A 27,788-nucleotide genomic window follows, 5' to 3' on the forward strand; every position below is an offset into this window, starting at 1 on the left:
GGTGCGAGATCACAGAGCTCTGAGATGCAGAGGGATTTCGGTGTCCTAGTTGCTGAATCACAAGAGATTAGTATACAGGTGCAGCAAATTATTAGGAAAGCTGATCAAATGTTATTGTTTATTGTGAGGGGATGAATACAACAGTGGAGAGGTGCTTGGCCTAAATAGCCAAGTGGTTATGGTACTGGGTTTGTAACCCCAAGATCAAGAGTTCAAATCTCACAATGGCAAACTATGAAACAATGTAACTTCATCTGAAACAGATGAAAACAGGTTTACTCAAAAGAGTATCAAGAGTTCAAATCTCACAATGGCAAACTATGAAACAATGTAACTTCATCTGAATAGGAACAGATGGAAATGTGTTTGTACTTGAAAGAGTTACAACAGTGGAGAGGTTATGCTTCAGTAATATAGGGCATTGGTGAGACCACACCTGTAGCACCATGTACAGTGTCAGTCTGCTTAATTAAGGGAGGATATGAATGCATTGGAAGCAGTTAGAGATAGTTTATTTGACTAATGCCTGGAATGGGGTGACTTAATGAGGAAAGGTTGGGCAGGCTAGGCTTTGTATCTGCTGGACCTTAGAAGAGTAATAGGTGACTTGATTGAAACTTACAAGATCCTGAGGGATCTTCACAGGGCAGATGTGGAAAGGATGTTTCCTCTTGTGGGAAAATCTAGAACTAGGGGTCACTATTTAAAGATAAAGCGTAGCTCATTTAAGACAGAGGGTAGTGAGTCTTTGGAATTCTCTTTCCCAAAAGGTGGTGGAAGCTGAGTCTTTGAATATTTTTAAGGCAGAGGTAGATAGATTCTTGATTAGCAAGCAGGTAAAAGGTTATCGGGGTTAGTTGGGGGTGTTGGGTTACAATCAGATCAACCATGATCTTGTTGAATAGCGGAGTAGGCTCCAGGGGCTGAGTGGCCTACTCCTGTTCCTAATTCATATGTTCATATTTTAGGCAACATGCTTCAAGCAAACAGAATACTGAGAGGTCCAGATAGTGGTCACTACACTCAGTTTCCAGGATTCAGTCAACATGTTATTTAGGATCATCCTTAAGGTTATCAATTGTTAGGTTGTGGCATCTTACAATTTATCAGTGCTGAGGTGATGTGAAGGCCAGTCCCTATTTATTTCAGGGCAGCCTTGTGTTAGAGGATATACTACATCCTATGTTACAGGATATTGTTGTCCTTAAGCACACAATTATACCCAGGCATGTTTATAACTTGTCCGCAGTTGAACCCTGCTTTTAATTTTTAATCCCTACTTCATAGGTGAGTTACTCTTTTTAATATTATAACTCTTTATTTATAGCTTTATTATTTTATAATCCCATATTTATAGTTATATTTCTCAACTTTTGACCAAGTTTTTGACCATGTGCCCTAATAATGACAAATGTGTCAAATCTTGTTTTTAGTACACTTCTGTTGCAAGTTAATTATTCTTGTCTACAGAGCTCCATGGTAATGATTCAGTTGGTTTTGTTCCTGAAAATAATAGAAGGAAGTTGTGCTTAGAAGAGTTAATGAGAATTGTGTGAATAAATTGTAGTGTCCAACAAGTGATTAAGATAACTGTGATTTGATTTACAATTGTATGTTATGTAACTGTTTTGATGGTCATGCAGGCATTGTGAACAACATGCCTGTGTTAGTTTTAATAGTAAATGGTATTGTAGTTCAAACAGAAGCTTATCTTCCGCTTACTGTGTGCCACCACTTACCTGACCTCCCTCCCACCAACCACCACCATGACCAAGTTAATATTGAGGCTGTAGTTAAAGTTTCCAGACAGCTTTTGATGAGGTAACAGAGCTGGTGGTTTAGGGTAGTGTCATTGACATAGTGTATATGGACTTCCAAACGGCATTTGATAAAGTACCACCCATTTGGCAAAATTAAATCCCAAAGGATAAAGCGGATGTAGCATCATGGATGCAAAATTGGGTATAAGGAATAAAAACAGAGTTTGAATGGCTGTTTTTGGACAGGAAGGACGTATACAATGGTGGTTCTTAAGATTCAGTATGAGGATCACTGCTTTGTTTGATATACATTAGATTTGAATTAATCACTTAGTCTTGTGGGTTCAGGGCACAATTTCAAAATTTGTAGATGACACCAAACTTGGAAGTGTAATAAATACTGAGGAAGATAGTAGATACATGGAGAGACTGGTGAAATAGGTGGATACCTGGTAGATGAAAGTAAATGTAGCTAAGTGTGAGGTACATTTGGTAGGAAGAATTAGGAAGCAACATACACATAAAATCGTCCAATTTTAAGGGGGTGCTAGTAGAGAGACAATTGTTAGGTACTTGTCTACAAACCTTTGAAAGCAGGACAGGTTAACAAAGTAATTGGGGGGCAAAGGTGGCATAGTGGTAATGTCACTCAACTTGTAGCCAAGGCCAATGCTTTGGGTACAAGGATTCAAATCCCACCATCTGGTGGACTGTAAATTTAATGAATAAATCAGGAATTGAAAGCTAGTCTCAGCAATGGTGACCATGGCTAGGATTTCCAGCTTGGCATGTGGGCACCTGCCCAACATTCACAAGTGTGAAATAGCACACAATGATGTTGGGTGAGCGTCCCAATGTTACCACACACTTGTGTGATATTTCAGTCAGTGGGCATGCACAGGAATTGACAGTGTGCCTGTTGACAATTAAGAGGGCCATTAAGCCCATTAAAGTGAGGTTTTCCCTGCCCATCCAGCCTTACAGTTGGCGGGTGGGCGATTAGGCCAAGTGGCCTTTGCATTTTTTGCAAAGCTTCATTCACTGGCGATTTCAAACAATGATTTAAAAAATAAAATTTAAATTCATTTTTAATATGTCCCTGCTCGTGTGACAGAGTCATACGAGGGCACATGTTTTCCTTATTTTTGAGTTCTTTATTTTTATTGTTAGAAACCTTCAGCTCTCTGAGGCAGCTCTGTGCCTCCAGGAAGCTTTCACTGAGCCCTCGCGCTCCTCCTGCCCCCAGCCTGGCAGTGCTGAGGTTATTAGCGCATATTTCACGCTGGCTGGCCAATTAATGGGGCCCGATCATGGGAGGCAGTCTGTTGCATGGCCAATCCCAGGCCCGTCTACCATGCCTGCTTGCTGAGCTAAAAACTCTGCCCCATGTTAACTATTGTCAGTTGTTGCATAAATCCATCTGGTTCACTAATGCCCTTTAGGGAAGGAAATCTATTGTTCTTATCCGGTCTGGTCTGGGCTACATGTGACTCCAGGTCCACGGCAATGTGGGTAATTCTTAATTGACCTCTGAATTGTTCTAGCAACTCAGTTCAAGAGCAATTAGGTATGGGCAACAAATGCTAGGTTTGCCAGTGATGCTCACATCACATGAAATGGTTCGGATAATAAGCCTGCATGCAGCAATCCTGCCCTTACCTACTCCATTGTGGGGATGAACATTTTAGACCACCTGGTATTTTTATGGCGTGGGTCCGTTTTGGTAGGTGAGATAGTTCATGCACCTCAGAGGAGTTGTGGACCATGGGGGAAACTTTGTCTGTAGTCAGGAATCTTTTAACAGGTAAGTTCAGAAGGTGTTGACAATCTAACATGTCACAATGTAATGCTGCATGGTAAGTTAAATACGCTTTTAAAACTGTCATTAATGATAGGGCTTTGTTTAGAAACAATAGATGACCATTAATTGGCCCAGCATTGTTAAAATGTTCAAACGCATTAGAGTACCTTCTCAAGTGAATATAGTGCTTTACTGTATTCAACATTATTGAGATTCAGATTTTCATGTGTCAATTTTCCTCTGTGATTTAATCTTGTCTTTGATTGACTGCTCAGCCAACTGTTCATCCTTTGAAGTAGTGGAACAGATAGCCACCTGTACCACTACTTCAAAGGCTTTGATGTATTCCGATTTGAAGGTATTGGGCAGAATCATTGCGTTAATTGTGGTAACGAGTGGGTAAAATGAAATTTACTTGCCAGCTACGATAGCTGGCTTTCATGTCGTATCGTCCAAAACCAGCTGCCTTATGCATTTCCGGGAAGCATGCAATTTCCATGGTGGACAGGCTCTCATTCACCTGCCACACCATCACCTCGCTGCTTCAGCATACTGGGCACCATATCTAAAGGGTTGACGTTTCGAGTCCTCATGACCCTTCGACAGAACTTGGTTCTGTCGAAGGGTCATGAGGACTCGAAACGTCAACTCTTTTCTTCTCCGCCGATGCTGCCAGACCTGCTGAGTTTTTCCAGGTAATTCTGTTTTTGTTTTTGTTTTAGATTTCCAGCATCCGCAGTTTTTTTGTTTTTATTAAACCATATCTAAAGTCCAGCCACGTGCACAAATTTCAGTGCTGCCAGCCCAAGACTGCTGCAGGTAAGGTGTCCGCGAAAGGCAAAAAGAATGCAGCCCCCAGGTTTAGCAATGTTTCAGTGGAACGCCTACTGGATGCCATGAATGCCCACCCTGATGTCCTCTACTCCCGCTCTGGCTGCAGGAGGATGGGCAGTGGCATGATCAACCAGCCTTGGGAGGCAGTGGCAGCTGTGGTCAGTGCCAACAGCCTTCAAAAGAGTACAGCTACCCAGTGCCACAAGAGGATGAATGACCTCCTCCGTTCTGCCAGGGCATGCCACTCTTCTCAGACTCTTAACTCACACACTCACAAACCCATCACACATCCACAGGGCCCTTACTCACTGCTGGTTCAAGGGACATCACCATTCACTCTCACACACTCACCTTCATTATCAGCAGCCCATCCATGGGACCACTCACCACCCACACAGGCCAGGCATACTTATCATCTGACCTGGCAGTGAGTCCTGCGTACACTCTCTCCAACTGTATTCATGCAGGACAAGCTAGCACACAACAACAGGGAGAGGTCACAGACCGGTAGAGAAATGCATGAAATCGAAGTCCTCATGAGCTTTGAAAACAGACCCATCCAACTGGCCGGCAAAGGTCTGGACTAGTCCTGAGCTAACGGTAAGGTCGACACTGCTCCAACAAGTGAAGGCCCAGCAGTGCAACATCCATCAGACAATCATTCTGTGAGTGATGTGGTCCTGTTTCATCCCTGCCATGCTTCATTTCCCCTTGCTTCCGCAGGTGCATCTGGGAAACAGCCAACAAAGCCTACGACCCAGTGCCTCTAATTAAGCCCCTGAAGAGTAATCTGAAGGCATCCTCCTTAAAGACCCATCACAGCGCTCACCCACACCCTCCACCAGTGCAGAGACACATACCTTGGTGGCTTTAAAATGGCCTTGGGATCACAATCTGGTGAGCACATCACACGGTCTGATCCACATCAGGCAGCAGTAGGGACTTCCCAGGTGTCCGGCACTCGGAGGACTGCTGGAGGTCGGAAATTTGCTGAGTCCAAGTCAGATGATGAGCTTCTGGTCTCAGTCATGTCACAGTTTCTGGACCTGCAAAGGCAAGCTTGGGAACATCAGGAAGGGATGTCTGCTGCACTCCTCAGACTGTGAGGCACAATGGAGGAGTCCATCCATCTTCAGGCTGAGGTGATAGCACTGGCATGCCAATGCACCGAGGTCAACACTGGTAGGATGGCAGCTGCCATGGAGACCTTGGTCCAGGATGTCACTCCTGCATTGTTGCGTGGGCTCAACTCCATAGCTCATGCCACAGTTAGCCTCCAGTATTTTGTATGCGAGAGGTGTGCAGGGCAGCATGATCTCACTCCAGCTACCACTTCTCCTCAAGGAGTCAGCCACGGGCCCTTGGGCATCCATAGGGAGGAGGATCAACAGGTTTATCCCCCGGGGCCATCTATCCAGGTGACTCCAAGAGTGTTTAGCGTATCCAAATCCCCTTTTTCTGTGTCCTCAGCAACTCCAGCTTCCCAGGCTGAGGAGGGTGCCACTGCCACACAGCAAGACCCCAAAAGCAGGCCAGGGCCCTCCAGGTCTCAGTCCTCCAGAGGAATCCCACAAAGGTCATCACAAACACGGCATAGCAGTCAGTAGGCTGCCTCCATCTCCACTGTGGATGTCCAGAGAACACCAAGACATAGTGGCAAAGTTAGGAAATATAAGAAGTTGTAGTTTCATAACCTGGTGCTAATCAATTGTACACATTGTTCACTATTGTCAATGAACTCTCAAAAATTTCTCCCTGCCTATGGCTCTTTGTTCTGATGAGCAGTGTTCTTGTCACTCAGATGTGAAACCTTTCTGCACAAGATAAAGACAGGTTCCTCAGTCTAGGGCCTTTTCCCTGTGCTCTGTGCAGACTTCAGACCAAAATGATGGTCCAGCCTCACACTCCCTGGGAACATTACTGATGCCTGCACCTCAACGGTGCTTGTCATTGCTGCCAGAATGTAGTGGGCTGGTGTCACAGAGACCCGTCATTCTCTCAGATTGCCCTCAGCATCTTTAATGAGGGGCTGGCCCCCATCTCTTCAGCTTCTGTGACCAGTGATGCTGTGCTCCTCAGGGGCTCAGGTTCTGAAGACGGACAAAGGATCAGATGCTTCTTAAGTTTCATGGCTGCATCTCTATGATAAGACTCACAGAGCACAAGCAAGCTTCCCACGGCCAGAAGAGAGTCAGACATTCTCAGAGGCTATGTGAAGATCTATGGAGTGTCCTCACTGTATGTTGTCATCATCCTCCTGAAATCAAGAGACTATTAGGGCCTCCACTGCATCTCCATGACAGGAGCATTATCACGGAGGGCATGCGCGCTGCCATAAGTCAGACTGGAGTCAAACATTCACAGATGCAATGTGAGGATCTATGGGGTCTTCTCACAGCATGTCGTTATCATCCTCCACAAATCTAGCAGCTATGACCAGAGCGAGGGCCTCATCCCCATCATCACTGCCTTTGAGAACCCCTTCACTCTCATCCCTGTTGGCGTCCTCCTCATCCGAAGAGACCCCCAGCTCCTCCATCTCTTCCTTAGCCAGCTCCTCTCCCCATTGCAATGCCATGTGGTAAAGGGCGCAGCAGACAACGACAATGTGTGGCATCCTCTGTGGACTGTAGTGCAAAGCTCCACCAGATCGGTCCAAGCACTGGAACCTCATTTTCATCATCCCGATGGTCTGTTCCATCAAGTTGCGAGTTATAGCATGAGCCTCACTAAAGCGTCGCTCTGCCGCAGTCTGAGGCCCCTGCACAGGTGTCATCAGCCACAGCCCCTTGTCCCCGCAAGGCCAACCCTGCAGCCTCTGTGGACCCTGGAATATGTCAGGGATCTGTGACTGACTGAGGATGTAGGAGTTCTGCGCAGACTTAAGAGCTGCATATACAGCAAATGGAATCCCCTGTGGTTGATGTAGTTAACCACATGTTGCGATGGAGATCTGAGCACTACTTGAGTGCAGTTGATGGCACCCTGCACCCTTGGGAAAACTGAGATCTGGGCAAATCCAATCGCCATTGTATTCTGGCTGTCCTGGTTTTGGGCAAAATGCACCAAGTTGTGTGCCCCCATGAAGAAGGCATCCATGAATTCATGGATGCATTTTTGAGTGGAGGTGTGTGAAATCCCACAGAGGTCACCTGTGGACCCCTGACAGGAGCGGCTGGCATAAAAATTGAGCGCTATTGTCTCTTTCACAGCCACTGGCAGTAGATGCGCTCCATGTCCCAATGGTGCCAAATCCTGCAGCAGCTGGCAGATGTGGCTGACCAGTTCCCTAGACATGCGCCATCTTCAATGACACTGGCTCTCGTTTGTCTGCAGGAATGACAGTCAGCATCTATAGACCTTGAGTGTCACTAGGCGCTGACCAGCAATGGCTTGCTGCGGCTCTTTGGCAGCATGTGCGGGAGTCCCAGCTGTCCCTTCTTCCTGAGGGTGCTGATTCTCCCATTGAGCAGCCAAGCACCTCAGTCACTCTGTCCTCGGTCATTTTCACTCTCTGTACGCCACAAGTCATACAGCTAGTTCACCAGGCTCCATGACCCTGATGTACTCCTCCTGCAGGATGAAAGAGAGAGTCATGTGGGTTAGCTTGGGTGTACCAAGAACCTGTCCTGGTTAAATGTAAAAGCTCCTTAATGCATTGCGGAGAGTGCTGGCCACCACTTGGATGGCCAGAGATTAGTGTGCTGCATGGCTTGCTCGCAACCCCACCCACCTCCGCCCCATTTTACCTGACCAATTGCCTGCAGCTTTGCTCACAGTTCAGGTGTAGGCATTCTCTTAACAGTATTGTTAGCTTGAACCTGCAGGGAGATTGGTCCAAACTGGGATGCTGACATTGCAAGGGGCTATGAGCACCTCCTCCAGCAACTGCTCCACAGCCAGCTTTAGCAAAGAGATTGTACAATGTGTGCAGTTGTCCAACTGTTCTGCAGTCCACTAATACACACATGATTTTGCAGTCTGTGCTCATAGAAACATAGAAAAATAGGAGCAGGAGTAGATCATTTGGCCCTTCGAGACTGCTCCACCATTCAATATGATCATGGCTGAATCTCAATCTGAAGCCATTCTCCTGCACTCTACCCCTACCCATTGATGCCTTTAGAGCCCAAAAATTTACCTATTTCCTTCTTGAATATATTCAGTGACTTAGTATTCTTAGTAAAGAATTCCACAGGTTCACTAGCCTCTGAGAATTTTCTCCTCATCTTCAGGGGTGAAAAGCACTGGAACACTTGGTGGCACTTTAATGCCTCTGCGTTGCTTGAATGGGCAGGTAAGTTAGAAGCCCGACTCCAATCATATCAATGTGGCTGTGTAAAGAGGAGATGTTACACTCTCCGATCCTGCAACAACCACAGAGACGCAGGCTTCCTTTTAACCAGTTTTATTCAAGCATACGCAAGGGAGCCGCAATCATTCCTAAGAATGAAGACCCAGCTCCCAGATTAATTACATTTCACTACTTTCGTACTTTTTCTTATCACAATACATTTGAGTACATTTGAATACATCCAATCGGTAACTGACACACCGGTTCCATTACCTCTATCCTACTGAGTACATAAACATGTGATTTTGCTATCCAATTATTCTAAAGCATGTATAGTTATACTTTCCAATCAAAATTAAAACACGTACGCAAAGACCTTGGTTCTTACAACTCAAGACTGTTTGTGTTTCATCAAAGCCCCCTCTTTTCCATTGTTCATCTTCCCATATCTAAGCTAAAACCAGCTGCCGCTTCCCTATCTAAGAGGGGAGTACACAATCTAATTTATGTCATACTTTTGTCTCCAGTCTGATTCGCAATACTGTGCAATGTTCATCTGGTAATCTTCAACTCTTAATATGTTTAGCAGCCATGTCTGCCTGGAGATTTTAGGGGGTTTTCAGTAAATTCTTACAGTATTCTCTTTTAGCATTTTTATTTTCCCCATAACACTGTGCCTGAACTGCCTCAGTTGCAGAGGAATGGTCACTTTATATCAGGTGTCCCTAATGCATGGCTGCTTCCCTCATCCACCCTACACTGAATGCTTGTGTGCTCCATTCAAGCACTTGACATTCCTTCCCCCCACTCCCCACTAGTCACCTCAACCAAAGGGCTGCCCTTTCCTCCATCCCCCAACCTCACAAGGCGCCTCTAGCTTGAAGTCCAATAGGCAACCCTGGTGAGCGTTTAGCATCTATACTGTGTACTTAACTCCAAGTTCCCCTCAAAGTGCAGCCTGCCAAGTGCATGCATTTTATATGTTGTTGTGCTTTCCCACCGACGTGGATGGACAATCCAGTGGTGCTGGGGTGGTGGGATGATTCCAGCAGGCAGGCCTAATAATGATATGCAAATGTATTACAAGGAGGTTCCCAAAGTCCAATGGTGGGAAACATGGCCCGCCATCGGTGGGCTGGGTAGATAATCACAAACTGGTTTCATGCCATTGTGAAATCGATCGTGCCATATTGTTTGCTCTTGCCACCAAATACACCCGCACTGGCACACTTGGAAAATCCCAGCCATTGTTGAGACAGCTGTACAATGAAAGCTCACTATGAATGTTTGGCTGAGTTCCAAACCCCATTAATGGATTCAGCTCAGCACAGGTTATTGTTACAGCTTTCAAGGGTACTGTGAGCTGTGTTTTGATTGACAGTTTTATGAGTGGTTAATAAGATTATGTTTCTTGAAGAGATTTTGAATGGCTGTTTGTTTCTTTTGATAATTCCAGAGTACTAAAGAGGATTAAGGTTCATTCAAGTGGATTTTGAATGACTGTGTATTTAATTGACAGCTTATGAGTTTTTAAGGAGATTAAGTTTTTTTGAGGGGTTTTTTGAATGGATTGCTGTTTATTTGTACAGCTTCATGAGCATTTCAAATTCCCAGTGTTATTATAGGGCTCTGTCCATAGTGGACACTGGGTGAGTGGGCATGACCAGGGAGTCTTGTTGGGGGCAGGAGTTAGTGAGGAGTGAGGGAAGTAGGGGGTAAGGGGCTGGATGGCAATTGAGTAGGGTAAGTGATCTGAGTGGTGAGGGCTAAGGTATCTAAAAGTTATGCACAGAATTGGGTCGATATTTCAGTGACCAGAGATTGACCTTCTAAAATGCCACTCCCCTGTGTTCCCACCTTGGGCCTGCTTCTGGAGACAGCAGCCCTGAGCCCAGCACCCCCCCCCTCCCCCCTCCCACTATCCAAAACAATTAAAATAGCTTGGGCAGGCACTGCTGGGCAAGAGGCAGGATCACAACATAGGGAAATCACCTGCCTTGAGAAAGGAAATCCCACCCATAGCCAGGAAACTTTTGTTACTGACCCAATGTTACTGTCCATTTCTTCCAGGATCGGAAAAGGAGAATTGGAGAGCGCTAATTGGCTAATTAGCTAATTGGCTAAGTCCAACCAATCGTAGTCGAGGAAGGAGAGGGCATGCTTTTTTTTTACAGCAATGGCTGCCACAGTCAGGTAAGTTTTTAAAGGTCCAGGTCTTTTAATGTATGATTGTGTCTTAGTGAATGGATGAATGAATGGGTGAGTTGATGAATGGATGAATGGCTCAGCCAGTGAATGGGTAAGTGAATGAGCTGGATAGGTAGGTGAGTGAGTGGTGAGGTGGTAAGGAGGCTGGAATGGTAGGTAGGTGAATGTGGGTGAGGTGGGTAGGTGGGGGAGTATGTGAGGTGTGTAGCTGGGTAGATGGGTGAGTGAGTAGTCAGGTGGCCAGGAGGTAGTAGGGTGGTTGGGCGTATAGTCGGGTGGTCAGGATAGTTGGGTTGGGGGGGCATAATCGGGTGGTTTGGGGGGGTGGGGTGGGTGGTAGCCTGGTTATGTTGGGCATGTAGTGGGATAGTCAGGAGGAGCTAGTTGGGTGGTCAGGAGTTGAGTTGGATTGGGGGTTAGTTGGGTGATCAGGAGTAGTCAGATGGTTGGGGGGCAGTCGGATAGTCAGATAAGTATCAACTTGGGTTGGAGGTAGTTTTCTGGTGAGGGGGCAGATATATGGGCGGTCAGGGGGTGTAATTGGCAGGGTATGGGTTTCCGTATATGGAGTTACCCAGCTGTTAGACAGGGTTTGAAACTGTCTAACATTTCAGGGTAAGTATACGGTTAAGTCTCGCGTATCTAGTCCAAGTCTCCGTCCTGAGCTCAGGATCAGAGACATTTGAAGATTGTGTTGGGCAGCAGGGAATAAGTCTATCGGAATTCTAAACTTCCTGGGCAAATCCTATGCATGTCCATACATCAGGACTTCCGCAGGTCCTGAAATGCATTTCCTGATGCACATCCCTCCTTTGAAAAGCTGGAGATGGAAATATTTGGGCAATATTTAGGCCTCAGCTGGAGTACCATGTCAAAATTTAGGCACCAGAATTTAGGAAGGACCTTAAAGCTATGGAGAAGGTGCAATAGAATGCTTCCTGGGATGAAGGATTACAATTACGTGGATAAACTGGTAATGTTGTCAGTGTTTTCCTTAGAGAAGGCCAAGAGGAGATTTGATAGAGGTATTTAAAATCATGCAGAGTTTAGATTGAGTAAATAAAGAGAAACTGTTTCCAATAGCTGAAGACTCAATAACCAGAGGGCACAAATTTAAAGTAATTGACAAAAGAAACAGAGACGACATGAAAAAATGTTAGGAAATGAGTGATTAGAATTGGAATGCACTGCCTGATAGACTGCAGGACACAGATTCTGTGGTATTCTTCAAAAGGGAATTGGATAAATACAAGAAGGAGAAAATAATTGAAGGATTATGAGGAAAGAGAAGGGAAGGCGAGCTAACTGATTTGATCTTTGAAATGGGATGAATGGCCTCCTCATGTGCAGCATTATTTTATGGTTCTATGAAGTAAATATCCTAGTGCCATTTTCAACTTGCCTGATGGAAAATTCACCCATTCTAAAAACTTACAATTTGGAAACAATTGGGGTGCAATGCCAGTGTTATTTACAGGGATCCTCAGATGCACTCAGGTAACTACCTGAATAGTCGTTTTAAACTTCCAGTGGGGTTTTTTGCCTTTCCCTGTCTGTGTTGCCTGCTGTGACTGACTAAAAAATTAGAGGCAGTTATTTTTTGCAAGTGGGAGAGAATTCTGCACAGTTTCTTCCACATAAATTTCTATCTGACAGTATGGACGTGATGATTGGTAAGCTGATTCAGCTAGGGGGTAAAGAGGATGAAGTGAAACAAGCAAGAGCAGAAAGACCTGCAGCCCCAAAGAGAAGAGGGTAAAGGGGGATAGAGCGCAGGAGGCCTTCACCCACAAAAGCTTATATGACAAGAAGATCATGTCTCAAATTAAGTGAGAAATAACATGTCCAGCGTCTCTGATTCACCAAGAAGTCTGTTACAGAGTTGTTATTTGCTGCAATAGCAACTGAAGTGCAAAAGCAGGTCACACATTTTGTTTACTATGGTTCTGAAGGTGACTGTGATGCTGAATTTCTACACCATAGGAATATTCCAGATTGCAGCCAGTGACATAATCAATATCAGAATATTTGTGGTGCATGCTTGCATCAAGTAGGTCACGGATGAACTCTTTACCAAGGTATATGGGTTCATCATCTTCCCTTTGGAAGCAGCAAAGCAGGAAGACAAAGCTCTGGAATTATTATGGATTACAGACTCCCTCCCCACCCCATCCTCCCACCCCCAATGCAGGGCATAATTGATTGCATTCCACATAATTCCCTATAAAGAACTTGATGTATACATGAACAAAAAGAACTTCTACTCACTGAATATGCAGTTTGTGTGCAATGACAGACAGTGCACCATGCAGGTCTGTGCATGGTTTCCTAGCAGTTTTCATGGTGCCTTTATTCCTCAACGTTCCTGCCACTCATCCCCACACATCCCCACCTTCCAGCCAGACCATTGTCAGTGGTCCAGACCCAGAGAAGTGAGGCAAACAGAACAATGTCCCTACGAGAGCTCTGAGTGAGTATATCATTTTTATAGAGAAACCAATAATACATCACCTGGTGACAGGACAGTTTTTCACAGCAGGTTAGTACTGGCATTTCACATTTGAATAATAAGTTACAGGTAAGCATTAATATCCTAGCATCTGAACACCCATTAGAAATATTTATGTCCCAGATTACAGGCTATAATAGTGGCAATGTCAAATGTAATCTTTTTAATTACTGTGCAGAGTTTGATCCTTGTTTTGGCTGAGGTAGATTCAGGGTCTACCTCCTCAACCTACCAATTGTAAAAATCATGACACTTTGATGTGGTTCAGCGAATAATTATAAAGGACCTGCCTTTGGGCAGAGAACTGAAGAAGATACATAGATACACATTTTAATATGCAGTGGTGTGCTCCTATACAACATGTAATTACCTTCTAAGGTCAATTACAGGCTACCTGCTCTTAGGTAGAAATTCAAGTCAGCTAAATGTCAGTCTATTTTTCTTGTGCTTTTATTTGATAATTATAACTCTATGCATTCTAACAAAATGGCCCCAGCAAAAGTGGAATACTACCAGTGTTGGTGCTATTCAAAAGCTCCACACACTGGTGCAGAAATGATTTGACCTTGCCTGATATCACAATAGTAGCTCAGTTGTTCATGAGAAATGAAAAGGAGGAGCCGGGGCGGAATTTTATTTTGGTGGGATTTTACGGTCCTGCCAAACTCAATGTACTTTTGAATGGCTCACCGCATTTTATGGCCCTGCCTCCATCACGACAGGGCTGCAAAGATCCCCCCTCCCCCAGAGTTTTGGTCACTAGCAGCCAATTTCAGGTTCTTGACTTTCCAAAGACCATTGACAGGACTTTCTGGCATTGGAGGTGGAGTTGGGGGTGGTAATGGATGGTGTTAAGACAGGAATAGTTCCCTCAAGTAGAGGTACTAGGCATTGGTGTCAAATGGCATATAGACAGGGCACTTACTCAGGAGGAAGCTGTGTAGTCGCATTATGGGAAGACCTTCGGTTTAGTATTTTTTGGAGCCCTAATGAGCCTTCACCTCAGACTGCCATTGCTTTTTGTTTTGGGCAGCTACGTAGGTGTCCAACAGGCAATACAAGCATAATGGGGGTCCAGGCATCTGTGTCAATAATGCAGAGAATATACAATACATAGGGGATGAATTTCCATGGGAGTTCTTGCATACGCTCATCGAATCATTCGCAGAGAAGCCACAGAAAGCCTTGGAAAAAGCAACTTCATGATGGACAAGCAAGGGAACCCCACGGACATTCCCCCACGGGATGAAGTTAAGAGCATCCAATTGTACAAGGCCAGAAGCGAATCCAACAACAAGTTTAAGCATTCAGGTAAATCCATCTTTATCAATCACAAAACTGACTTAAATTTATAAAGTGCCTTTAACATAATAAAGCATCCCAAGACAATCCACGGGATTATTATAAAGCAAAATTCGGCAGGGAGCTACATAAAAAGATATTAGGGCAGATGGTTGTTTAAAGAGGTAGATTAAAAGGGGCATCTTAAAGAAAGAAAGAGAGGTAGAGAATCAGAGATGTTTGGGAGGGAATTCCTGTGCTTAGGGCCTTGGCAACAAAAGGCATGGCCACCAATGGTGAAGAAATTAAAATCAGAGATGCTCAGGAGACCAGAATTGGATGAGAACAGATACCTCAGAGGGTTGTGGGACTGGAAAGGTTACAGAGGTTGAGAAGTGCGAGACTGTGGAGAGATTTGAAATCAAGGCTGAGAATTTTAAAATCAAGATGTTGTTTTATTGGGAGATAATCTAAGTGAACAAGAACAGGGTTGATAGGAACAAGACTTAGTATAAGAAAACGGGCAGCAGAGTTTCAGATGACCTCAAAATTACAGAAGGTAGGTGGTGGGTGGCCAGACAGGCTTGTGTTGGAAAATGCAGAGGTATCAAAGGCAGGAATGAGGGTTTCAGCAGTTGATGAGCTGAGTTAGTGATCAAGTTAAGTGACCTTAAGGAGGTGAAAATAGGTGGTCTCTGTGCTGGTATGGATAATTAGTTGGAAGCTCATCTCTGGGTAAAAGATGACATTAAGATCTGAACAGTCTGGTTTAGCTACAGTTTCCTGGGAGAGGGATGGAATTGGTAGCCAAGGAATGGATTTTGTTGTGGAGACAATCAATATTGGATGTCGAATAAGCAGTCAGATAATTTTGCAATGGTGGAGAAGTCAAGAGAGCTGATGATGAAGCAAAGCTGAGTTTCATCATTGAAGAGCCCCTTCACATCAGATCTCCTGCTGGGAAAAGGCTGCCCCTTACTTTGATGTGTAATAAATAAATCATTGAGAACTACTGCTTCCTGGATAAAGCCTGCCTAACGTATCGTGATTTTCAATTACAATTGAAAATGACCTCTGAGAAGATTGGCTCAAAACAGCAAAGGCACATATCCACTGTGTGTGTTCCTTATTTCATAACTCCTTCACATTGTTGAATAGGACCATAAATTGAACCGGTAAGTGCTGGTAGTAAATCATTCAAAAGTGACAGCATGTATAAACAGATGTGAAATAATAACCAGTTGGTTCAGCTTCAACTTTTTTGTTCTTTTTTCTCACTTTTTGTTAGAATTTCTTCATGAATATTTCTGAATAATATATTAATATTAGATGCATATAATAATTCATATTATCTGGTTCCAATATGACATTGTCTTTAATGCTCATCACAAATTCTGTTCCCTATTCACCAACTCCATTCCTTTCCCTGGCCAATGCTTTTTGCCAGACCTTTTAGAACCTTGGTGTTAGTTTTGGCTCTGAGATGAGCTTTCTTCCGCATATCTGCTCTATCACCCAGACAGTCTACACCTCTGTAGCATTGATTATTTCCATCCCTGTCTCAGGTATCTGCTACTAAAGCCCTCACTCATACTTTTGACACCTTTAGACTTGACTATTCCAATGTTCTTCTGGCTATTCAAATGTTCCTTCAGAGATGGCCTCCCATCTCTGACTTTCCATAAATTTGAGCTCATCAAAAACTCTGTTACCCATATCCTACTCCTCAGTAAGTCGCATTCACCCATCACCCCTGCTCTCGCTGACATACATTTGCTCCTGGTCAGGCAATGCCTTGATTTTAAAGTTCTCAGCCTTGTTTTCAAATCCCTGCATTGCTTTTCCCATTCCTATTTTGTATTTCCTTTAGCCCTACAACCCTCCAAGATAGCTGGAGAAGGGGACCTTTTGGCCTGCCATGTCTGTGCTGGCTCTTTGTAAGAGCAACTCAGCCAATCTCACCCACCCCCCTCCTTTCCTCATAGCCCTACAAATTCCAATATGGAACCACTGATTGAATCTGCCTCCACGACACATTCATTCCAGGTTCTGCCACTTGTGTAAGATAAATTTTTTGCTCATGTCATTCTTGGTTCTTTTGCCAATCACCTTAATACATGTCTTCTAGTGTTCAAACCTTTCGACAAAAGGAACAGTGTCTCTCCATCTGCTTATTCAGGCCCCTTGTGATTTTGAACTCTTCTATCAAATTTCCTCTTAACCTTCTCTATGGAGAACAGCCCCAGATTCTCCAGTATATCCATGTAACTTAAGTCCCTCATCCCTGGAACCATTCCCATAAATCTTTTCTGGAAAAATAAATCTCATGGGATTAAAGGGATAGCAGCAATGTGAATGCAAAACTGGCTAAGGGAGAGAAGCAGAGAATAGTTGTTCGAACAGTAGAGTTCCCCAAAGTTCAGTACTAAGACAATTGCGCTTTTTAATATATATATTAATGATCTGGACTTGGTATACAGAGCATATGTCAAAGTCTGCAGATGATACAAAACTCAGAAATGTGATAAACAATGAGAAGGATAGTAGAAAACTTCAGGAGGACATAGAAGGACTGTCAAAACAGGCAGACATATGACATATGATTAAATTTAAAGTCGAGAAGATGACGAGAGATAATTGCCTGGAACTTCTGTGAAGCAGCAACCATCGCTGGATTGCCATTCTGCTCAAACTTTCAATGCCCCGATAGTGATCTGGTTGGGTTTTCTGAGCTCAGCTTCTTCAGAGATGTACAGTCACACAAATAACTCCTTTGCAGTGCTATAGCATAAGGGGGAATACAGGACACGCCCTCCCCACTTTTTTAACAGCACTAGCTGCCATAAGGTAAGTTTAAATTTGGTGTTAAGTGAGGTGCGTAGGTGGATGAGTGAGTAGGTGGGTCAGGGGGTAGTCCACAGGGGGGTTTGGAGTGATCAGCATGAGCATTTGGGGTGTCAGTTGTATCCAGGTGTTAGAGTGAGATTTTTCGGTCTAACATCTCCTGGATAATCATTCATTTAAATCTCATGCAATTGAGGAACGGGGGTGCGGGACTTCAGCTATGTGGAGAGATTGGAGAAGCTGGGGTTGTTCTCCTTAGACCAGAGAAGGTTAAGGGGAGACCTGATAGAAGTGTTAAAAACCATGACTGGTTTTGATTCAATAATTAAGGATAAACCATTTCAAGTGGCAAGAAGGTTGGTAACCAGAGGCACAGATTCAACATGAGTGTGGGGATGGGTTGGCATAATGGTATTGTCACTGAACTGGCGACCTAGGGTAATTCTCTGGGGGCCTGGGTTTGACTCCCACCACAGCAGATGGTGAAATTTGAATTCAGTAAAAAAAAAATCTGTAATTTAAAAAGTCTGATGATGTTGATTGTTGTAAAAACCTGGTTCATTAATATCCTCCAGGGAGGAAATCTGCTGTCCTTACCTGGCATGGCCTATGTGTAACTCCAGACCCACAGCAATGTGGTTGACTTTTAACTACCCTCTGAACAAAGGCGATTAGGGATGCGCAATAAATGCTGGTCTAGCCAGTGATGCCCACATCCTGTAAATGAATTTAAAAAAAAACAAGAGGAGACATGAGGATGTTTTTTAACACGGTGAGGTTTTATGATCTGGAGTGCATCACCTGAAATGGTGGTGAAAACTGATTCAATAGTATTTTCAAAAGCACTTTAAGGGAAACAGTTATGGAGAAAAGCTGATAGTTGGGCTATTCAGACATCTTTTCCAAAGTGTTGGCACAGGCACGATGGACCAAAAGGCCTCCTTCTGTGCTACATCATTCTATGATTGGTGCTGGAGTGAAGTTAAACAATAGACTGTTTTGTGTGAGCATTTGCATGAAACTAAAGCATTAGAACAAGCAATGAATAAGTGTCACATTGCACTGTGCAGATTGAACGGCTCAACATTGACATAATTTGAAATCAACAGAGACTTAAGAAAGGCAGTTCACTTGATGGCCTACACAGACTGCATGTCAGGATAACCTCTCTGGCAGTCTAAGACAGGCAATCTTCAACTGTGTTTATATTAAAAACACTCAAACCATTTTGAGCTTTCTTGAATTAATACCTCACTTGTGGCTTACAAATAAAATCATTTCAAGCTAGGTTTTCAGAAAAATATGTGTTACATTTTAAATAATCAGACCACAAAACAATTCAAACGTTCATTTAAACATAGGGATGGATTTTACAGGGTATGGTGGCGGTGGGGTGGGGTACTGCTCAGCCCCCTGGAAAAAAGTTGGCCTTTATTTCAAAGGGAATGGAGTATAAAAATAGGGAAGTCTTGCTAAAACTATACAAGGTACTAGTTAGACCACACCTGGAATGCTGTAAACAGTTTTGGGCCCCTTATCTAGGGAAAGATATACTGGCATTGGAGATAGTCCAGAGAAGGTTCATTAGGTTGATCCCAGGGATGGAGGGATTTTCTTATGTGGAGAAGTTGAGTAGGTTGGGCCTGTACTCATTGGAATTTAGAAGAGTGAGAGGTGACCTTATTGAAACATATAGGATTCTTCGAGGGCTTGACAGGGTACATGCTGAGAGGTTGTTTCCCCTTGTGGAAGAGTCTAGGACCAGAGGACGTAATCTCAGAGTAAGGGGGTGCCCACTTAAAACAGAGATGAGGGGGAATTTCTTCTCTTAGCGGGTAGTCAGTCTGTGGAGTTCTTTACCGCAGAGGGCTGTAGAGGCTGGATCATTAAGTATATTCAAGGCTGAGAAAGACAGACTAATAATTAGTAAGGCAATCAAAGGTTATGGGGAAAAGGCAGGAAAGTGGAGTTGAGGATTATCGGATTAACCATGATCTCATTGCATGGTGGAGCAGACTCGATGGGCCAAATGGCCTACTTCTGCTCCTACATCTTATCGTTATCATCATATGGTCTTAAATGTCAGTGCCGAACTGACCGACTTCAAACAAGGCCACCCCGCATCCTTAACTGAGGTTTTGGTGGCTAACTGGGGAGACACAAAGCGGAGGTAACATCTTGCAGGGTGTGGGGGGTGGGGGGGGTGGGGGTGTGGGGGGGGGGTCGGTGGGGGGGCGGCTGTGGGGGGCATGTGTACAGGGCAGCCCTGAAGGATATAGCTCCCTTTCTTTCCCACCTTTTATCCAACTGTGTTGAAAAAAACTGCCTTCTCCTCGCCTGCCTGTCACTGCCCAGCATATTATAGCAGCAAAGGCAGATTGAGGGCCTTAAGTGGGAAATAATTGACCATTTCAGAGCCTCAGTTGGCCTATGGGTGGATGGGCTAGTGGGGGGTTTGCCCACCTCCTCCCCTGTATTATGGGGATTGGGTTGGTTGTATCGGGGAGGGTGGTGGTCTAGCCACCAGACATGTTTTGTGCACTCTGTCACCAAACTCGGCCTTGGTGGGGAACCATAATGTCCAGCCCATAGATTGTAACACAAATTGTTCCCAAACTTGTATTGAGGTGGTAAAGAGGGTGAATGGTCTATTAGCATTACTTGGTCCTGATTTCCAACCCTGTTTTTAGACAGGAGTGGAGCAGTGGCATACTCAAAATTGGAGTGCAAATATGACTGCCTCATTCCCATCATTCTGTCCACTGCTACTTTTCTTGGGCCTTTAGATGGCCTTCAGATTATATCATACAAATCAGACTTCAGTGCCATCAGTAGGACCCAGGTGCAATTTGCAATACTGTGTAGAGGCAGAAAAATGTGTAGAGGTGGAAGATGTTTGTATGGTTCTTAAAGAATACTTTGCGTTGTGTTCACAAAAGAAGAGGTTGGTGCAGATATTGTAGTAAAGGAGGAAGAGTGTGAAGTTTTGGATGTGATAAATGAGAGGAAGTGTTAATGGGATTAGCATCCTTGAAAGTGGATAAATCACCAGGGCTGATGAAATGTACCCCTGGCTGTTAAAAGAAGCCAGGGAGGAAATGACGGAAGGTCTGACCATCATCTTCCAATTCTCATTGGACACAGGTGTGGCGCTGGAGGATTGGAGGTTTGCTAACGTTGTGCTTTTTTTTTAAAAAGGGAGCGAGGGATAGACTGAATAATTATTGGCCTGTTAGACTAACCTCAGTAGTGGGCAAATTATTGGAATCGCTTCTCAGGGATAAGATAATCCATCGCTTAGAAAGGCATGGATTAATCAAGGATAGTCAGCATAGATTTTTTAAGGGAAGATGATGTCTGACTAACTTGATTCAATTTTTTGAGGAAGTAACAAGAAGAATGATGGGGATAGAGGAGTTGATGAATTTTAACTAGGCTTTTGACAAGGCCCTAAATGGCAGACTGGTTAAAAAAATAAAAGCCCATGGAACCCAGGGCCAGAATTTTCTCAGTGCCATGTAGGGGCAGGCCCCCCATGCCAATGCATAAAATGATGCATAGTGACGTCGGGCGAGCATCCCAACATCACCGCGCACCATCGTGATATTTTGGTGGGCGGGCCGCGAAGGTCTCCGATGCGCACCCACCATTAATTAACGAGCCATTTAAGGCCCTTGAGGCAACAATTGTCGCAGAATTTTCAGGGCCCATGTGATCTTCAGGTTGTCGCACAGACACAACAGACAGACGGGTAGAAGACATTTGTATAAACCTCATCCATGGGCAGGATAAGAGGGATGAGTGGGGTCGCAAGTGTTATTTGTCAGACATTTAACGCTTAAAGTTACTGATACTTGCCTGTGTGATCAGGAGTACTTCAAAACTCTTCACAGCTGCTTGGGCAGGAGTAACAACCGTCAGGTCAGGACCCTGAGTCAACATCATTTCTGGGGCCTTACTGGTTTCACAAAGCTGAGGGGATATTTTATTGAGATGCCCAACATTAATTGTTAAGGGCCTGGATAGGTGGAATGGGAAGGGCCTATTTACCTTAGCAGAGCAGTCAGTGACTAGGGAGCATAGATTTAAAGTGACTGAAAGAAAGATTAGAGGGGAGATGAGGAAAGATTTTTAATCTAGAGGGTGGTGAGGGTCTGGAACTCACTGCCTGAAAGGGTAGTGGAGGCAGAAACCCTCAACTCATTTATAAGGTATCTGGATGCGCACCTCAAGTGCAATAACCTGCAGGGCTACGGATCAAATACTTGACAGTGCGATTAGGCTGGGTGGCTCGTTTTTCGGCTGGCACTGACTTGATGGGCCAAGTGGCCTCTTTCTGTGCCGTAAACTTTCTATGATTCTATGATGGATGAAGTGTTAATGAGCACTTATAAAGATATAGACTGGGATTTTCCGTGCCCGCTGGCATTGGGCATGTTTGGTGGCATGAGCAGCCAATATGGCTAGAAGACCAAAAACCACTTTCATGACGTTGTGAAACCAGTTTGCGATCGTCTGCTCAGCATGTCGATGGTGGGCCGCATTCCCCGCCATTGTAATGCATCAGTATATCATTATAGGGCCAGCCCACCGGACTCATCCCCCCCACCCCCGCTGGATCATCCGCCCACGTCGGCAGGAAAGCACGCCAGTGCAGAACCTGTCTTGACAACTATGACGTTCAAAAGTCAGGACTTACCACCAGAGCCTTGCTCACATCGTGGACATCTGAGCAGCAGAAGATGCTGGGGCTTGACAGCAACGGGGTCCCGGAGGAACGTGCCTGGCATGCTGGGTGGACTCACATGGACATGGCTCTACTGCAAAGCAGCTCATGGAATTTGGAAAATCACCGCTGATGCTCACAATGGATAATGGTCGAGGGGGTGGAAGAGGAAGGTCTAGGATTGACTGGGAGAGGAAGGGGCATCGGGATATGAGTGGGAGAGGGAGAATTAAGGTGTCAGGGCTGCAGTGGGGGAGAATAAAATTGTCTGGGGTGAAGTTGGGAGGGGGAAATTAAGGTGTCGGGAGTGAGGTTGGGAGGCAGGGAATGAAAGCATCGGGGGCTGAGGTTGGGAGAGGGGAGGGAGCACGGGAGTAGGAGTGGGTAAAGGGAGAGAAGATGGCAACTGGGGAGGTAGGTGTAAGGGGGATGGAAAGTGTAGGGGAAGGAGTTAGGAGGTGGGAAGGGGTGCATAGAGGGGAAGGGTTCCGGGGGAGGAAGGAGTGCAGAGAGTGGAGGGATTAAGGGTGGAAGAAGAAGTAAGTGTGAAGGAAAGCATCGGGAAGGGGGAAGGAGTAAAGCTGGAGGAAGAAGTGAGGGTGTCTGACGGAGTCAGGATCGTGGAAGGAGTAAAGCTGGAGGAAGGAGTCGGGAGGGGGGAAGGACTAAGGGTGGCGAAAGATTTTAAGGTGCCTGAGGGAGTCAGGAATGGAAAGTGACTAAGCATTGTGGGGGCACACAAAAAAGAGAGAGGTGGGAGGACTAAATGGGGGTTCCAAAGGGGTAAGGGTACTGATGGGGGAAGGGGTCCGGACAGGGGGGTGTCTAGGTAAACATGTAAGGGAGGGGTCTGATGCGTCCATGGCTACCTCCTGGGGAGCGAACTGAGGGTGGCCGTGGTGTGAAGGAATGGTGAGAATGGCCGAGGGCAGAGTGAGGCAGAAGGATGGGAGCGTGAGGGTTTGACTGTAGTGGTAGAAGGAATGGTGAGGATGGTTGGTGGGGACTCGGAGGCAGACATGGATCCTGCGGGTGGGAAGGAGGAGGTCAGGGAGGTTAATGTGGATGGGCATGGGATTTTTGGGAAAGAGGGAATGTGCACATTCACCTGGACATCCCTGAAAGAAAAGGATTGCAGCAGGTGGGTCATGGAGGGGAGGTGGAGGGTGGTGCTGGGGGGTCAAATGTGATGGGAGAAAGGAAGTGGGTGAGGGGGGAGGGGAAAAGATGGGGCAGCACATGAATCCACACCATGCTGTCTAAATTGAAAGTGAAACGAGAGTCGTGGTGGGTGAGATCAGGTGCTGCATGAGAGTGTGATCAATGGGTGGGGGAGATGCAGGTCAGTTCAGATGGACAACTAAAAGGGAACCCCAGCAGGCAACATTGAAAATGCTCAGGACATTGAGGTGAGTATGATATGTGAAGGATCCGCATCCATGGGAACATGCTTGCATGAGGATCCGAAAGACCCTGACACGCACACATTTCTCCCTCCAGAATCACTGGTTGGCTAACTGCTTCCTCTGCAATGACAAAGGATGAGGTTGAGGGGTTCACAGGCAAAGAGAACTTGGAGGGAGAGGACAGCCTCTTAGATTCCTGAGTGGATGACCTGGGGGTGTCCAGCTGCTGCTTTCCCTCCCTTCGGGTGTCCGCGGGCACCAGCCTTACTCCTTGAGGGGAAAGACCACCTGGAGGGACGTCGAGGTGCCCTGTTTCTCTCTCGTGTCGCCACTGCAGGAGCTCACTCATGGCTGGAGTGCAGGTCTGCACACATCTCTGCAATCTGCTGGACCAGGGTCTCCATGGCGTCCACCATCCTCCCCATGGAGACCTCCATACATGGAGGTGCACATGTGGGCACCACTTCATCAGAGAGCAAGGGGCTCAATCCTCCGACTCCTGTGCCACTTGCTGAGGGCTTCCAACAGCTCTGCGTGATGTTCCCACACCTTCTGCTAACTCTCCAGGATGAGTTGGAAGGCCAAATCTAGAGGCTCACCATCTGACTCGGACCTCACAGATGCCTGATCCCCAGCAATCCTCCGGGTGTGGGGGAGCTCGCATAAACTTGCCACCTGCTGCTGACGTGTGTCCATGCGGTGAACACCAGATTGTGAACCCGAACCTGCTCTAAATCTAGGTTCCACCAAGGTGTGTGTCTCTGTGCTGGCGGAGGGTGTGGGTTAAGTGCTGTGAGGGGTCATCCAGGCTGATTATTTCCAGCTCTTCAATGGAGGAGGTGTCCTCTTGGCTGGAGGTGAGGACATGGATGGAACTGAGGAAATGGCTGGCTGGGCATATCAGTCACTTGGCATACCTCCCTGTGAACCAAAGTAGAGATAAGAGGTACATGGTAACGGAGTCAAAAGCAAGAAAGAAAGCAATCACATTTATGTTGAGAGAGAGATGATGTGGTGCAGAATCCTTACAAGGGTGTTCAGCGCTGATGTCACTGTCAAAATAGGCATGGTCCATATCCTCAGCAGTCAGTGCAATGGTACCCTCCTCAAAATGAAACAAGAGCCTACTGTGAGTTACTCCACCCCTCCGGGACTGCTCCCTGCTGATGTGAGCAGGCTTCTCCTGACTGAAAACAAATGCAGGGAGTGTGAACAGGACACATGGCACTGTGTGTATTGTTTGTGTGGTGAGCGGAGCTATGGACAGGATGAGGACCAGAGCTCGGAGGGTATGAGCCTGATGGAGATGTGAGGGTGTGTGAGAGAGTTAGTGGTATTGTCCCTTGAGGTGTAAGATCCCTGAGGATGTGTAATGGGTCTGTGAGTGTGTAAGTTGAGAGTGATGAGAAGAGTGAATTAGTTTAGCGGAACGGATGAGACCATTCATCCTGTAGTGGCAGTGGGTGGCTGCCTCTTATGCAGGGCATTGACGCTGACCACCACTGCCACTGCCTCCCAAGCCAGATTAGTGAAGTTGCTGCTCATCCTGCAGCCAGAGTGGAGGTAGAGGGCATCATGGCAGGCCTCCACTGTATCCAAAAGGTGCTCAAGGGGCGCATCATTGAACTTGGAGGCTACATTGTGCAGCAGCTGTGGGCTGGAAGCACTGAGAGGAGTAAGCGCAGCTGCATTTTAAATATGGCGCCTGGTGTGATGAAGCAGTGAGGTGATGGCATGGTGGGTAAATGAGAGCCAGCCCTCCATGGAAACAGTGTGTTTCCCGGGAATGCATAATTAATGCGGTGGGTTTGGGATGATATGGCGTGAAAAGCTGCCATTGCGGCCGGTGGGTAAAATATCGTTTACCCATCCACTACTGCACCTAGTGCAAATCTGGGACGATTATGCCCATAATGTATGAATGAATTGCAGCATTACTGTAACTACAATTACTTCTGAATACAAAGGAAAAGGCATGTTAATATTGTAAGGAGTCACGATGCGGCAGCATGTGTCATCACTAACGTCCACATTTAGTGGAAAGTAGGTCACAACTGTTGAAGAAAAATGAGCTCCAATTAGAGGCTTTCACCCTATTAGAAGGTAGGACAATAGGACTCCAACCTGAGAGATTGAAGGAGATGATGAAATAGGCAGATGTAGCCCATTGAGGGCCTATTGTTCTCTTTCCTTTCGTCCCTCCCTATTTTAGTTATTATATTTGAAACTGTGACCTCTCAGGAGCTTCTCATGTAAGTGACAGTAATGGTGAAGCCAATGATGCACATCTACCTAAGTTTTTTAATATATATTTGATGCACTTTTATGTCTTCACAGGAATGGCAGTGTAATCAGAAGTCAAACGCTTCATAAAACTTGCCAGAAACACCTCTAAAGAGGTGCAAAGTGGATGTCTAAGAATCACACATGACAGGCAAACCACTCCAAAAGTGTACTGTCTTACCCTATTAGGAAAGGCATAAGAAGAGGCAAACCTGGAACATGCAGAAGGAGCCTAATGTCTGTTTGCTGCACCTCTTGAAAAAATGAGTTGCCCTGAGCGCAGCTGGTACTGCGCTGTCTACGTTCAAAAAAATTAGGTCCATGTGTGGTCTAACCAGTGGTCTTTAAAAGGACCCTGGAGACTGTAACCAAAAACATAGTTTCTCAAAAAAGCTTATCTGAACATGGAACTGGGGGATAGAACCATTGAGAAAGAGCACAAGCCTGCACTCAGGGAATCCCCCCGGCTCACACAGGGAGCGCTCAGTGCTTTTGGGCAAGAGTCACATTGGGCGGGCCTTAATTGGCCTGCCCACATAAAATGGCGGCACGGCCCCGATCGGGGGCGCCAATTGGGTTCGCGCTCGCTCCTGCCTGACCCCGCATAAACCCTCAACAGGGGGAAAATTCAGCCCAAAGAGTTCCACTAAATAGAAATCCCTTTTAACTTTCTCGGTTTCTTTCTTTGACTCTTCTACTGACATTGTTAAACTACCTCCAAGCAGTACTTGCCTATTCATTTTCCCTTAGATGATGCATTGATCTTGTCAGCAATTTTCCCCCAGGACTCTTGTCAGCTGTGTACTTTTCTTCTTAATCTGAAAGAGTTTAGCTTCACGCAAAGAATTTTTTCAAAAGGAAGTCTGTCACTCCCTCAATGAAGCACCAGTGTCTCATCCATTACCTCAGCGTTTCTTCCTAAGTTTGGCTTCCTACGTAGCAGAGATGTCAGTGTTATAATTTATTAGTAACCATGTGGAGCCATTTTCAGTTTGCCACCTAGACTGCCACACATCATAGAACCCATTGAATTTTCATACCAATGTTCAACAATAGGTGGGCAATTTGTTCTCCCAGGTTACTGCTTAGGCAGTGAGATTCAAAATGAACCTCCTCTTATATCTATAATCATGAAGCATGGAGCTCAGGTGCATTGTATTACCATAAACTGAGTTAAAATCATATCTATTTTTTCTGTTAAAAAATAATTCATTGTGAAGTCCAGTCTACTTTGTTCTCTACTATTCAATTACAAAAACAAAGCTGACATTTTAGTTACTTGAAATGTAGAAGTGATATGTAGCCCTATCTTACCTAAGCTGTTTGGGCAGGCCATTCAATTGCCAGTGGAACTCACCCACCAACATCCTATGTTGATTCCACTTGCTCCGATTTTAACCCGCTCTTCTGAACAAGTGATCAGGATCCCTGCTAGAAACTGGTGAAGTCCTTTAAAAATGCAGATTGACATCTGATTAAGTCATCTTAACTGTGGATCTGAGCGAGGAAGTAATTGTGGCTTCTCCACCAGGTCCACCCAGCTGGAAGAAAAATCAGGGCCAAAAAGTAAGTGTTTCTCATATTTTGACTTCCCTCGTGGGGGCCAGAAGAATTTGGAATCCTTCTCCAGGACCCAGGTGGAATGTCTAGTTGCTCTGCTTCTGGCTCTCCCACTTTGCCATTCATCCCCTCGAGCCTGCTCTACCATTCAATAAGACCATGGCTGATCTGATTGTGACTTCAACTCCACTTTCCTTCCTATCTCCTATACCCTTTGACTCCTTTGTTAATCAAGAATCTATCTAATTCAGCCTTAAAATTATTCAATGACCCTCCCTCCTC

The sequence above is a fragment of the Carcharodon carcharias genome, chromosome 4, assembly GCF_017639515.1.
Source record: "Carcharodon carcharias isolate sCarCar2 chromosome 4, sCarCar2.pri, whole genome shotgun sequence".
Lineage (NCBI taxonomy): Eukaryota > Metazoa > Chordata > Chondrichthyes > Lamniformes > Lamnidae > Carcharodon > Carcharodon carcharias.